The 12,399-nt window shown below is 44.5% G+C and overlaps 1 protein-coding gene across 1 annotated transcript in view; it reads left to right on the forward strand.

The window, feature by feature from the left end:
- LOC138970709 (uncharacterized) overlaps positions 1-12,399 on the forward strand; it is a 383,958-nt gene that overhangs the window by 215,641 nt on the left and 155,918 nt on the right. The window lies entirely within an intron of this gene.

Here is a 12,399-nt window from a genome sequence, read left to right on the forward strand (position 1 = left end):
GCGCTAGAAGGCCTTGAAAAAAAAAATCCATGGGTCCTGACAAGATTAATTCCTGCTTACTTGGTCAAGTTAGCTCTACCATATATTGTGGAGCCACTCACCTATGTGTATAATCTCTGCATAGAGCAAAATACTGTACCTAGTTTATTAAAGAGAACAAAAGTAATTCCACTCCATAAAGGTGGAAATTTATCCGACCCAAATAATTTTAGACCCATTTCCTTATTACCCATTTTATCCAAACCATTGGAAAAACATATTCACAAACATTTGCTCGCGTACATAGAAAGCAAAAACCTTTTCCATCAATTTCAATCTGGTTTCCGAACAAATCACTCTTGTCACAGCGCCCTTACCACGCTGTGCGACACCTGGTTGTCTGCAACAAACCGATCTAAAATCAGTGGTGCTGTGTTTCTTGACTTTAAAAGAGCGTTTGATCTTGTTGATCATTCAATTTTATTGAAGAAATTACAGTTGTATATCAGAAACAAAAGTTCAGTGTGTAACTTTTTTGCTTCCTATTTACAGGCCAGATCTCAATATACTGCCCTAAACTGTGAAATATCCACCACATGGTCCATTCCTTAACGTGGTGTGGTGGTTTGCGTGTCTCGGTGATCCTAAGAGCTATGCCAGCGGGAGTGTAAACTCCTGGCAGGGCTTCCCAAGCTGGACAGGTCGAAAGGTAGAGGCCAGACTAATATGGACCAACCTTGTGCTCACAGGGCATGCAGGTCCTTGGGCCATGAGCTAAGGGTAAGGTAACCCTGACAGAAACCTCGAGTGCTGAAGACGTATGTGTTGGGCCGCACGACGCACTCCAACAAACCACAACACTACGCATCAACTGCCATTATGACACTTGGAGACAGAATTGACAGTAATGGTGCTCGCCCTGTGAGGATCCACCAGGCAGGTGCAGCGCCGGGCTCCGCGCCTCGAAGGAGTCCACCCTCAGCTACTGGAGGTCCCTTCATCTCGTCTTGTGGAGCCAGGGGACGAGAAAGGAAAGCGACTGGCCGAAAAAACAGCAGAGCCAAGGACAACCCCACTATTAACATCATGCATTGGAATGCAGAGGGGGTATCCAATAAGAAGGAAGAATTAGAGCACTTCCTCTATGAAAACAGCATCAACATCTGCTGCATTCAGGAAACACACCTGCAAGAAGGGAAGCCCTTTAAGATCCGAGGGTACCAGGTGTTCAGGAGTGACCGACAAGGGAGGAAGAAAGGAGGAGTGATGACTCTGGTCAGGAACAACATAAATGCCAGTGAAACCAACAGATACATGGAAGAAGCAGAGTACATAGAAGTCAAGATAACGACCAATGACAGCAAGATGAACATCGTCAACTACTACTGCCCCAACGACAAGATGCTGGTCCCTGACAGCGGCTTCCTCATCGCTGGAGACTTTAACAGCCAGTCCCAGAGTTGGGGATATAAAACACTAGACAGGCGAGGAGAAGACATTGAATCTTGGCAGGACGACAACCACCTGATCCTTGTCAACGACCCCACAGATCCGTCTACCTTCTACTCGCGCCGCTGGCACTCAACAACAACACCAGACCTGGCATTGTGCACGGATGACATCCACAAAAAAAATCTCAAGAAAAGTGGATGAACAGCTGGGTGGAAGCGAACATCGCCCAGTTCTCCTTACCATCAGTAGAGACTCAGCATCTGAGCATCCACAACACCCGAGATGGAACTACAAAAAGGCAAAGTGGGGACTGTTCAACATACGAACAAATGAGCTGACCAGAGCCATAGAAACAGAGGGGAGAAACATCAACAACGTGATAAAGGAGTTCAATGCTAGCATAATCCAGGCAGCCAAGGACAGCATCCCACGTGGAGTGAGGAAGGACTACATCCCATACTGGTCCGATGAGCTGCAGAAGACGCACGATGCACTCACAAGAATGAGAGAAGAGGCAGAGACGAACCCTAGCCAGGAGAACAACATCAAACTCCAAGAAAGCAAAGCAAAACATCTGAAGACAAAGCTAGAGTGCAAGAGAAGAGGCTGGAGAGAAAAGACGGCAGGGCTGAATATGGAAAAAGACACAACAAAGCTCTGGAAACTTACAAGAGCACTGAATGAAGAGGGCAACAAGGGACAGAAGATCACCCTGGAGGAGGAAGGAAGAACACTCACTGGAAAAGCCGCTGCCAATGCTTTTGCCCAAGCATATCGGGGAGAAAGCGACACCACCATACCCCTGCCTCTACAAAAGGAAGTCAGAACAAAAATTAGAGAAAGAACAGAAAGAAACGTACAGGATGCCATGCAACATGGCCGAGCTGAAGAATGCCATCAAGAAGCTCAACAAGAAGAAGTCTCCATGTCCATCAACATTACGAATGAGATGTTGCAACACATAGGCAACTCGGCCCTCCAGAAACTACTGGGCATCTTCAACCTCAGCTGGAGACAGGAACAGGTACCTCAGTGCTGGAAGGAAGCCAGGATGATCCCAGTTTTAAAGAAAGGGAAAAACAAGACCAAAACCCTGAGCTACCGACCCATCAGCCTGACAAGCTGCGTATGCAAAACCATGGAGCACATTGTCAACAAGCGCCTGCAGCTGTACCTGGAATCAGAAAGCATCATCGTCCCAGAACAAGCCGGCTTCCGACAGCACAGAAGTACGGAGGACCAGACAACACACCTTAGCCAGGTCATAGAGAATGCTTACCAGGCCCAGAAGGTCACACTGGCCACCTTCATTGACCTACAGAAGGCCTTCGACAAGGTCTGGAAAGATGGACTCCTTGTGAAGCTCCTACGTTCCGGCGTCAAAGGCAACATGTACCAGTGGACCAAGTCGTACCTGCACAACCGAAAGGCCAGAGTGCTGGTGGACGGTCACTGTGGCCGAAAGGTGCTACTACGCCAAGGAGTTCCACAGGGAGGAGTACTCTCCCCCACGCTATTCATACTCTTCATTAACGACCTGGTACCAGAGTTTCCCAAGGGAGTCCAAGCGGCACTGTTTGCTGATGACCTTGTTCTCTGGTGCTCGGAAGAGTATACAACCACAGCAACCTACAGGATGCAACTTGCCCTAGAAAAGGTTGCAGCGTGGGCGAAAGACTGGTGTGTGACCATCAACAGGGAGAAGACCACTGCCACTCTCTTCACACTCTCTGCCAAAGCGACACCTGGCAAACTGACCTTGGGGGACACACCCCTGAAATTTGAAGACCAGCAAACATACCTGGGGGTCACCTATGACAAGCGCATGACCTGGAAACAACACATCATGAATGCAGAGGGAAAGGCCAGGAGAAAACTAAACATCATGCGGAAGCTGGCAGGATCACACTGGGGTGCAAACGAGAAGATCCTGAAAACAGTCTACCAGGGGACTGTACGACCGCACCTCGAGTACGGATCAAGCTCTTGGGCAACAGCAGCCAAGACACACCAGCAGGCCCTAGACAAAGTACAGAACCAAGCGCTGAGAATCATCACGGGCGCAATGAAATCAACACCCATACAGAAGATGGAACAGGTGACTGGCATTCCTCCACTGAGCAAAAGGCGAGACTGCAAAACAATGGTACAAGCCACCAAGTACCAGTGCACTCATGACCATCCAATGAGTGACAGACTCAAGAAGATGTCCTTAGGCAGGCTGAAAAGATCAAGCTTCGCTCTTGAGGCAAGGGCTTTGCAGAAGAAACATCAGACAGAGATGCAAGAGCTAGTGGAGCCACCATCTTTCTCCCTTGACGCCCCACCCTGGGAAAACAGACAAGGAAACCTGGACATACAGAACAGTGTCCCCTACCTCACAACAAAGGACCAGCAGAGCAATGCGACGAAAAAAGCCCTGACTCTTGCCATGCTTGAAGAAAGGTACCCCCAAGAAGCATGGATACGGGTGTATACTGATGGGTCAGCCACAGAGGCCATCAAAAATGGAGGAGCGGGGGTGTATGTCCAGTACCCCAGTGGAGAGAGGCAAGCAGAGGCTATACCAACAGGCCTCCACTGTACAAACTACAGAGCTGAGATACAAGCACTGATCCATGCAGCATACACCATCAACGACAGAGTCAACCATGACAACCAGGTGGTCTTCCTGACTGACGCTCTGTCAGGACTACAAGCAATGACCAGTAGCAAACTGCCTCAGCTGGCACACGCTCTACACAACATCAAGAGCCTGAGGACAGTACTGCAATGGATCCCCTCCCACTGTGGTGTACAAGGAAACGAAGAGGCGGACAGGATGGCAAAGCTGGCTGCAGAACATGAGCAAGAGAACAACCCTGTGAGCCTGACAGAGATGAAGACCATCATTAAGTCTCTGCACAGGACGCCCCAGCCACAGGACAGCTACCACCTGCTATCCAGACCACAGCAGGTGGTCATCTTCCGCCTGAGAACGGGACACAACAGACTTAACCAGCATCTCCACGGGAAGCTGCATGTTGTGCCCTCCCCCATGTGTTCTTGTGGAGAAGCAGAGCAGGACACGGCCCACATCCTACGAGACTGCAGGAACCACCAGGTGCTGAGAGAGGAAATCTGGCCATTGCCGGAGTCCCTGCACAACAAGCTGTACGGGCCAGTGGCTGCGCTGCAGAGGACCACTAATTATATCTCAAGATCTGGACTCCAAGTGTGATCGGCGATCGAAAAGAAGAAGAAGACTGTAAAATATCTACTGAAGAGACTGTGAAATGCGGGGTGCCTCAAGGGTCAGTGCTTGGGCCGATCTTGTTCTGTCTGTATATCAATGATCTGCCACTGCACATTTCTGATAGTAATGTAAAAAGTGATTTTTTTGCTGACGATTCTTCTCTTCATTCAAGTGGTAAGTCTGTTCCAGTAATAGAGTCCTCCCTTCAAACAGCTTTAAACGATGTAAACAAGAAATTCCTCCGAGGTAGGAAAAACACCCCCGTCCTTACCATTCTCACTGCCACCAACTGAGAAGGTTATTTCCCTTTGACCATTAATATGTCCCTCTATAAGTCCTTGTAGAATCTTAATCCACCAATAACTCCCTAACCGTGTGTTTGACTGGTCCCAATTTTTGTAAGGACCGTCTCAGGAATGTATAGAACCTGTTCACCAAGTTTGGTGACGATCGGTCCGTTCATTCTTGAGATCTATATGCGAACACAAACAAACAAAAAACCAAAATCGGTTTGCGCTGCGCGCTGAGAGCAGGTATTGAAATATCTCATCGACCAGATTTTGTCCGGGGTGTCCTGCCGCTTCGCCGGGTAGCAAGTAGAGCCGAATACCCGGCTTGAGTGGCGCACTGTACGCTGGCTTCGAACCATGGACCCGTCAAGCTTAGGTCCCTTCCAGACTCGTGGAATGGGAACAGCACGAACATGATTGAGGGGCCATAATGCCATTCCTGATCATATCATGTCGAGTCCCATGCTTGTCGACGACGCCCTAGGTACCACATCACTAACAGAACTGTGCAATACACAGGTGTTTTCTACAGACACACTCAAACACACACACACACAGAGAAGCCGTATATATATATCTATATCTATTGTATAAATATATAGAGATAGATGAGAGTGTATTTTTCGCGTGGCTATAAATTGATTCGACCTTTGCACTTTTACAGTGAGGATAATTTACGGGTCCAATAACAGAACGCCGGGAATATCCGAAGATGCCCCCTCATACGAAGGAAGGGAGGTAAACGCTGAAAACATGGAGAAGATAAGGAAGAGTTATGTCGTAGTTGATCCCCCAAAAAACCAAAATCCACCAATAACTCCCTAACCGTGTGTTTGACTGGTCCCAATTTTTGTAAGGACCGTCTCAGGAATGTATAGAACCTGTTCACCAAGTTTGGTGACGATCGGTCCGTTCATTCTTGAGATCTACTTGCGAACACAAACAAACACACAAACAAACAAACAAACAAACAAACAAACACACAAACAAACAAACAAACAAACAAACAAACAAACAAACAAACAAACAAACAAACACATCGACCGAAACCTATACACACCCCTATACCGGGGGTGTAATAACTGGTGTAGTGCCAATGCTATGCTTGTCCATCCAATAAAAACTAAAAGTATGGTAATTGCAACCAGACAAAAACACCAGATTTCTCCACTCAAACTAAATCTTACTATTGGTACGCAATCAATTGAACAAGTTCAACAGCATCGCGTTTTAGGGGTAATTATTGATTGTGAATTCAAGTGGCAGGCACAATGACAGCATATTTGCAAGAAAGTAGCAAAGAACGTTTTCCTCTTTTCCACGTTAAAGCAATTTACGGACAGAAGGACTCTGGAAATGTTCCACCATGCTCATGTAATGCCTCACATCAATTATGTTTCGACGCTCTGGGATGGCAGCAGTGATGTCCACTTGAAAAAGTTAGACTCTCTCTATCGTCGCTCGGGTAAACTCATCGTAAAGGATAATGCCCCAACAGATATGAAATTAAAAATGCTTAACTTTCTTCCACTGGAAAAGCATCTCAAGTTAAACAAAGCCATTTTCATGCATAAATTGTATTACGGTAAAGTGCCGATTTACATTACATCATTATTTAATAAAGCTACCCACAGATATGGGTCGGTCAACTTGATCCCACCGATTCCACGAATTGACCTTTATAAGAGAAGTCTTGCTTTTTCGGGTACATCAGTTTGGAATTCACTTCCATCATTCTTTAAGCACTTAAAGTCATTAAAAAGTTTTTAAAAAATGTGTCCAAAAACACTTAATGTCAGTGTAGTTTAACGCGTTTTGATTTACCACACTTAGTATTACGTCAAAGATATGCATTGTATATTCTGAAAATATTTTTGTTGTACTATTGCTACATGTTTGATTGCTACCAGCTTGTACTTATAATTGCTTGCATAGTATGCATTTGATTTTATGAATAACCACATATGTATGCTCTTCATGCCTCATATTCATCATCATCATCATCATCATCATCGTCATCATCGTCATCTTTATCATCACGTGCTGAAGTTTTCTGACCTCCTTTTGTTGGTAAACTTTTTAACTTTTTAATTTTTAATTTTTCAATTTTATCATTGTGTGTCTGTGCGTCCCAAGGACAGATTGTAAGAAAAGGCGTAGCCTTAAATCTTAATCCTTGTTAAATAAAGTTCAATTCAATTCAATTCAATTCAATTCTCTCTCTGTCGCTCTCTCTCTCTTTCTCTCTCTCTCTTTCTCTCTCTCTCTGTCGCTCTCTCTCTCTCTTTCTCTCTCTCTCTCTTTCTCCCTCTCTTTCTCTCTCTCGCTCTCCCTCGCTCTTGCTCTCTCTCTTTCTCTCTGTCTTTCTCTCTGCCTTTCTCTCTCTCTCTCTCTCTCTCTCTCTCTCTCTCTCTCTCTCTCTCTCTCTTTCTCTCTCTTTCTCTCTCTCTCTCTGTCGCTCTCTCTTTCTCTCTCTCCCTCTCTCTCTTTCTCCCTCTCTCTCCCTCTCTTTTTCTCGCTCTCTCTCGCTCTCTCTCTTTCTCTCGCTCTTTCTCGCTCTTTCTCTCTCTCGCTCTCCCTCACTCTTGCTCTCTCTCTTTCTCTCTGTCTTTCTCTGTCTTTCTCTCTCTCTCCCTCTTTCTCTTTCCTCCCTCTCTCTTTTTCTCTCTCTTTTTCTCTCTCTCTTTCTCTCTCTCTCTCTTTTTTTCTCAAGGAAACAATCTCAAGTCTCAGGCTGTCTTACCCACAGAACTTATATTAGACAGAAGGGACAAGCCCTCTTAGCGCGATCGAAGAACGCGTTCTGGTTGGCTCGGCCGGCCGCCATCTTGTTAATGCTGAGACTGACCAGCGATCGCGGCGAGCAACACACACACGCAGTGCGCAGTTTGGTCTCACGGTGTGCCTTGTCTCTGTTTACGTTTATGACCTGACGTTTACGTACTGTGTGAATAAAAGCAGGTCCATTTACTTACTAATTTACCGGTAGTAAGGATTTGCTGATGTATCATAAACTTCAGCCGCATCGATAGATCTGTGACCATTAGTTTTTCTCTTTGTTATGTGTTCAATTTTCATTTTGTGTGTGCCTACTTTTGAAATGCTACACGACTGACAAGCAATCAATCGATCTTTTGAGGTTTAACGTCCTTGTCAACCACGAGGATTATTTCAAAGACGGTGCTTTTAGACATTTAACATGCGCCACACATAAGACAGAAGTCGTACACGAGACTGATTGCGTTTTACACCGTCATTTTGACTGTGAAATTAGCACGGTGCAACAAGTGTTCAGCACTTCAAAGTGTCTGCATGCTGTATGTACAACAACATACTTGTAAATTAAGTAGAAGTGCAATGCCAATCCAGCGAAGGACAAATCCGCTCTCTCTCTCTCTCTCTCTCTCTCTCTCTCTCTCTCTCTCTCTCTCTCTCTCTCTCTCTCTGTCTCTCTCTCTCCCTTTCTCTCCCTCTCTCAGTCTCTCTCTTTCTCTCTCTCTCTCTAGTCTCGCTCTCTCACACACACATTTACACACATACACCCCCCAACTCACACACACACTGACACACACACAAACACTTATTCACACACAAACATAGCCCCTACACACAAACTCACGCACACGTACCTACACATTCTCTCTCTCAGTCTCTCTCTCTCTCTCTCTCTCTTTCTCTCTCTCTCTCTCTCTCTCTCTCTCTTACACAGACACACAAACACACACACGCACGAATGCATGCATGCACACACACACACATAAATAACCACATTCTCTCTCTCTCTCTCTCAAACACACACACACACACACACACACACACACACACACCCCAAGTCACACACGCACACACACACACTCATTCACACACAAACATAGGCCCTACACACAAACTCACGCACACGCACATACACATTCTCTCTCTCTCTCTCTCTCTCTCTCTCTCTCTCTCTCTCTCTGTCTCTCTCTACGGACCTAATGCTATCTTTCCTGTAATAAAGTTCAATGTTTCAATGTTTCAATGTTTCTCTCTCTCTCTCTCTCTCTCTCTCTCTCTCTCTCTCTTACTTAGACAGACACAGAAACACACACACACAGACACACACACACGCACGAATGCATGCACGCACACACACATAAATAACCACATTCTCTCTCTATCTCTCTCTCTCTCTCTATTTCTCTCTCTCAAACACACACACACACACACACACACACACACACACACACGCACCCCAAGTCAGTCACACACGCACACACACTGCACACACGTGACAAACACTCACTCTCACGCACTCACTCACTCTCTCACACAAACTTCATACACACAAAACACACACCCATATGCACATATAGACAGACGGACAAACACACCTTAGCAAACAAACACACATACACACACACAAACACTTACGCACACGCTCATACACAAACCCACTCTCTCTCTTTCTCTCTTTCTCTCTTACAAACACACACACACACACACATACACACACACACATCTACATACGTACGCATGCACGCACGCACGCACACACAGGCTCACACACACACACACACACACACACACACACACACACACACACACACACACACACACACACACACAGTGACTCACACAAATCTCATACACACATAACACACACTCATTCGCACATAGACAGACGGGCATACACACCAATACAAACAAACACACACAAACATACACACAAACTCGTGCACACACACACTGTGACACACTCTCTCCCCCTCTCTCTCTCTCTCTCTATCTCTCTTTCTTACAAACAGACACACACACATTTACATACGCACGCATGCACGCACGCACACACACACACACACACAGGCTCTCTCACACACACACACACATAACACAACAATAACACGCTCCGCGTTTCGTTTTGTTTACAGTAAGCCTTCTGCCAGTACTGGTACTCGCCGTGCTTCTTCGCAGCAGTTTCAAAATGGCGCCCCGAACGCTTACGGAAATTGCCGGAACATACCGAAGAGGCGCTTGTCCCTTCTGTCTAATATAAGTTCTGTGGTCTTACCTGGCTTCAAGTCAGAATGATCACCCGTTTCACACTGCATTGCGCGAATGAGCAATTGCATTTACCAACGTGTTTGAGTTTCCATCCGAAATTCATTTTGGAAGCTTTGAAGCAACATTGCACCTTATTTACACCGTGCACAAGTTTACATCCAAAACTCAGTTTGAAAGCTTTATAGCAACATTGCACCTTATTTACACCGTGCACAAGTTTACATCCAAAACTCAGTTTGAAAGCTTTATAGCAACATTGCACCTTATTTACACCGTGCACAAGTTTACATCCAAAACTCAGTTTGAAAGCTTTATAGCAACATTGCACCTTATTTACACCGTGCACAAGTTTACATCCAAAACTCAGTTTGGAAGCTTTATAGCAACATTGCACCTTATTTACACCGTGCACAAGTTTACATCCAAAACTCAGTTTGGAAGCTTTATAGCAACATTGCACCTTATTTACACCGTGCACAAGTTTACATCCAAAACTCAGTTTGAAAGCTTTATAGCAACATTGCACCTTATTTACACCGTGCACAAGTTTACATCCAAAACTCAGTAGGAAGCTTTATAGCAACATTGCACCTTATTTACACCGTGCACAAGTTTACATCCAAAACTCAGTAGGAAGCTTTATAGCAACATTGCACCTTATTTACACCGTGCACAAGTTTACATCCAAAACTCAGTAGGAAGCTTTATAGCAACATTGCACCTTATTTACACCGTGCACAAGTTTACATCCAAAACTCAGTTTGAAAGCTTTATAGCAACATTGCACCTTATTTACACCGTGCACAAGTTTACATCCAAAACTCAGTAGGAAGCTTTATAGCAACATTGCACCTTATTTACACCGTGCACAAGTTTACATCCAAAACTCAGTAGGAAGCTTTATAGCAACATTGCACCTTATTTACACCGTGCACAAGTTTACATCCAAAACTCAGTAGGAAGCTTTATAGCAACATTGCACCTTATTTACACCGTGCACAAGTTTACATCCAAAACTCAGTAGGAAGCTTTATAGCAACATTGCACCTTATTTACACCGTGCACAAGTTTACATCCAAAACTCAGTTTGGAAGCTTTATAGCAACATTGCACCTTATTTACACCGTGCACAAGTTTACATCCAAAACTCAGTTTGGAAGCTTTATAGCAACATTGCACCTTATTTACACCGTGCACAAGTTTACATCCAAAACTCAGTTTGGAAGCTTTATAGCAACATTGCACCTTATTTACACCGTGCACAAGTTTACATCCAAAACTCAGTTTGGAAGCTTTATAGCAACATTGCACCTTATTTACACCGTGCACAAGTTTACATCCAAAACTCAGTTGGAAGCTTTATAGCAACATTGCACCTTATTTACACCGTGCACAAGTTTACATCCAAAACTCAGTTTGAAAGCTTTATAGCAACATTGCACCTTATTTACACCGTGCACAAGTTTACATCCAAAACTCAGTAGGAAGCTTTATAGCAACATTGCACCTTATTTACACCGTGCACAAGTTTACATCCAAAACTCAGTAGGAAGCTTTATAGCAACATTGCACCTTATTTACATCCAAAACTCAGTAGGAAGCTTTGAAGCGATTACACCTTATACCATCCCGAAGAAGGGAGTAACGTGCCGAAATATTGATTATAGATATAAACGTACCTAACCTGGTTACTGGTGTGTTTTCTTTTTACTTATAAAGAGTGTATAAGTTTACATCCGAAATGTAGTTGATAGCTTTGAAGCGACATTGATCTAAACCATGCACAAGTTTACACCCAAATGTAGTTGGAAGCTTTGAAACAATTGCACCTTATCTAAACCGTGCACACGTTTACATCCGAAACTTGGTTGTTATCTTTGAAGCGATTGCATCTTATCTAAACTGTTCACGAGTTTTCATCCGAATTTTAGTTGATAGCACTGAAGCGATTGCATCTTATCTAAACCATGCACAAGTTTACATCCGGAATTCTATTGGAAGCTTTGAAGTAATATTGCACCTTATCTAAACAGTGTATAAGTGTACATCCAAAATTCATTTGAAAGCTTTGAAGACATTACAAATATCAAAACACAAAACACCAGCAGCTAAGGAAAATCGCTATAGCACATAATAAGTATGTCAAGTGCAATCAGATGCTGGCCTTGTGCTCACGATCGTTGTCTTGAAGTGTTGGGACGGAACTGCGCTCTCACCAACATGGATATCATAATATATCTGCCACCTACGTCATCTGCCATTAATCAAGTGAATCACTCTGACAATATCATCATTAAGGCGCGAAGCTCGGATGTTTAAGGATGATTATTTATTTATTGCTTCCATAAAATCACCGGATCGTTTCAGAAACTAATGTCAGTTACCAATTTTAAGTACTATCAA

Source organism: Littorina saxatilis, linkage group LG7 (assembly GCF_037325665.1).
Source record: "Littorina saxatilis isolate snail1 linkage group LG7, US_GU_Lsax_2.0, whole genome shotgun sequence".
NCBI classification, from domain to species: Eukaryota; Metazoa; Mollusca; class Gastropoda; order Littorinimorpha; family Littorinidae; genus Littorina; species Littorina saxatilis.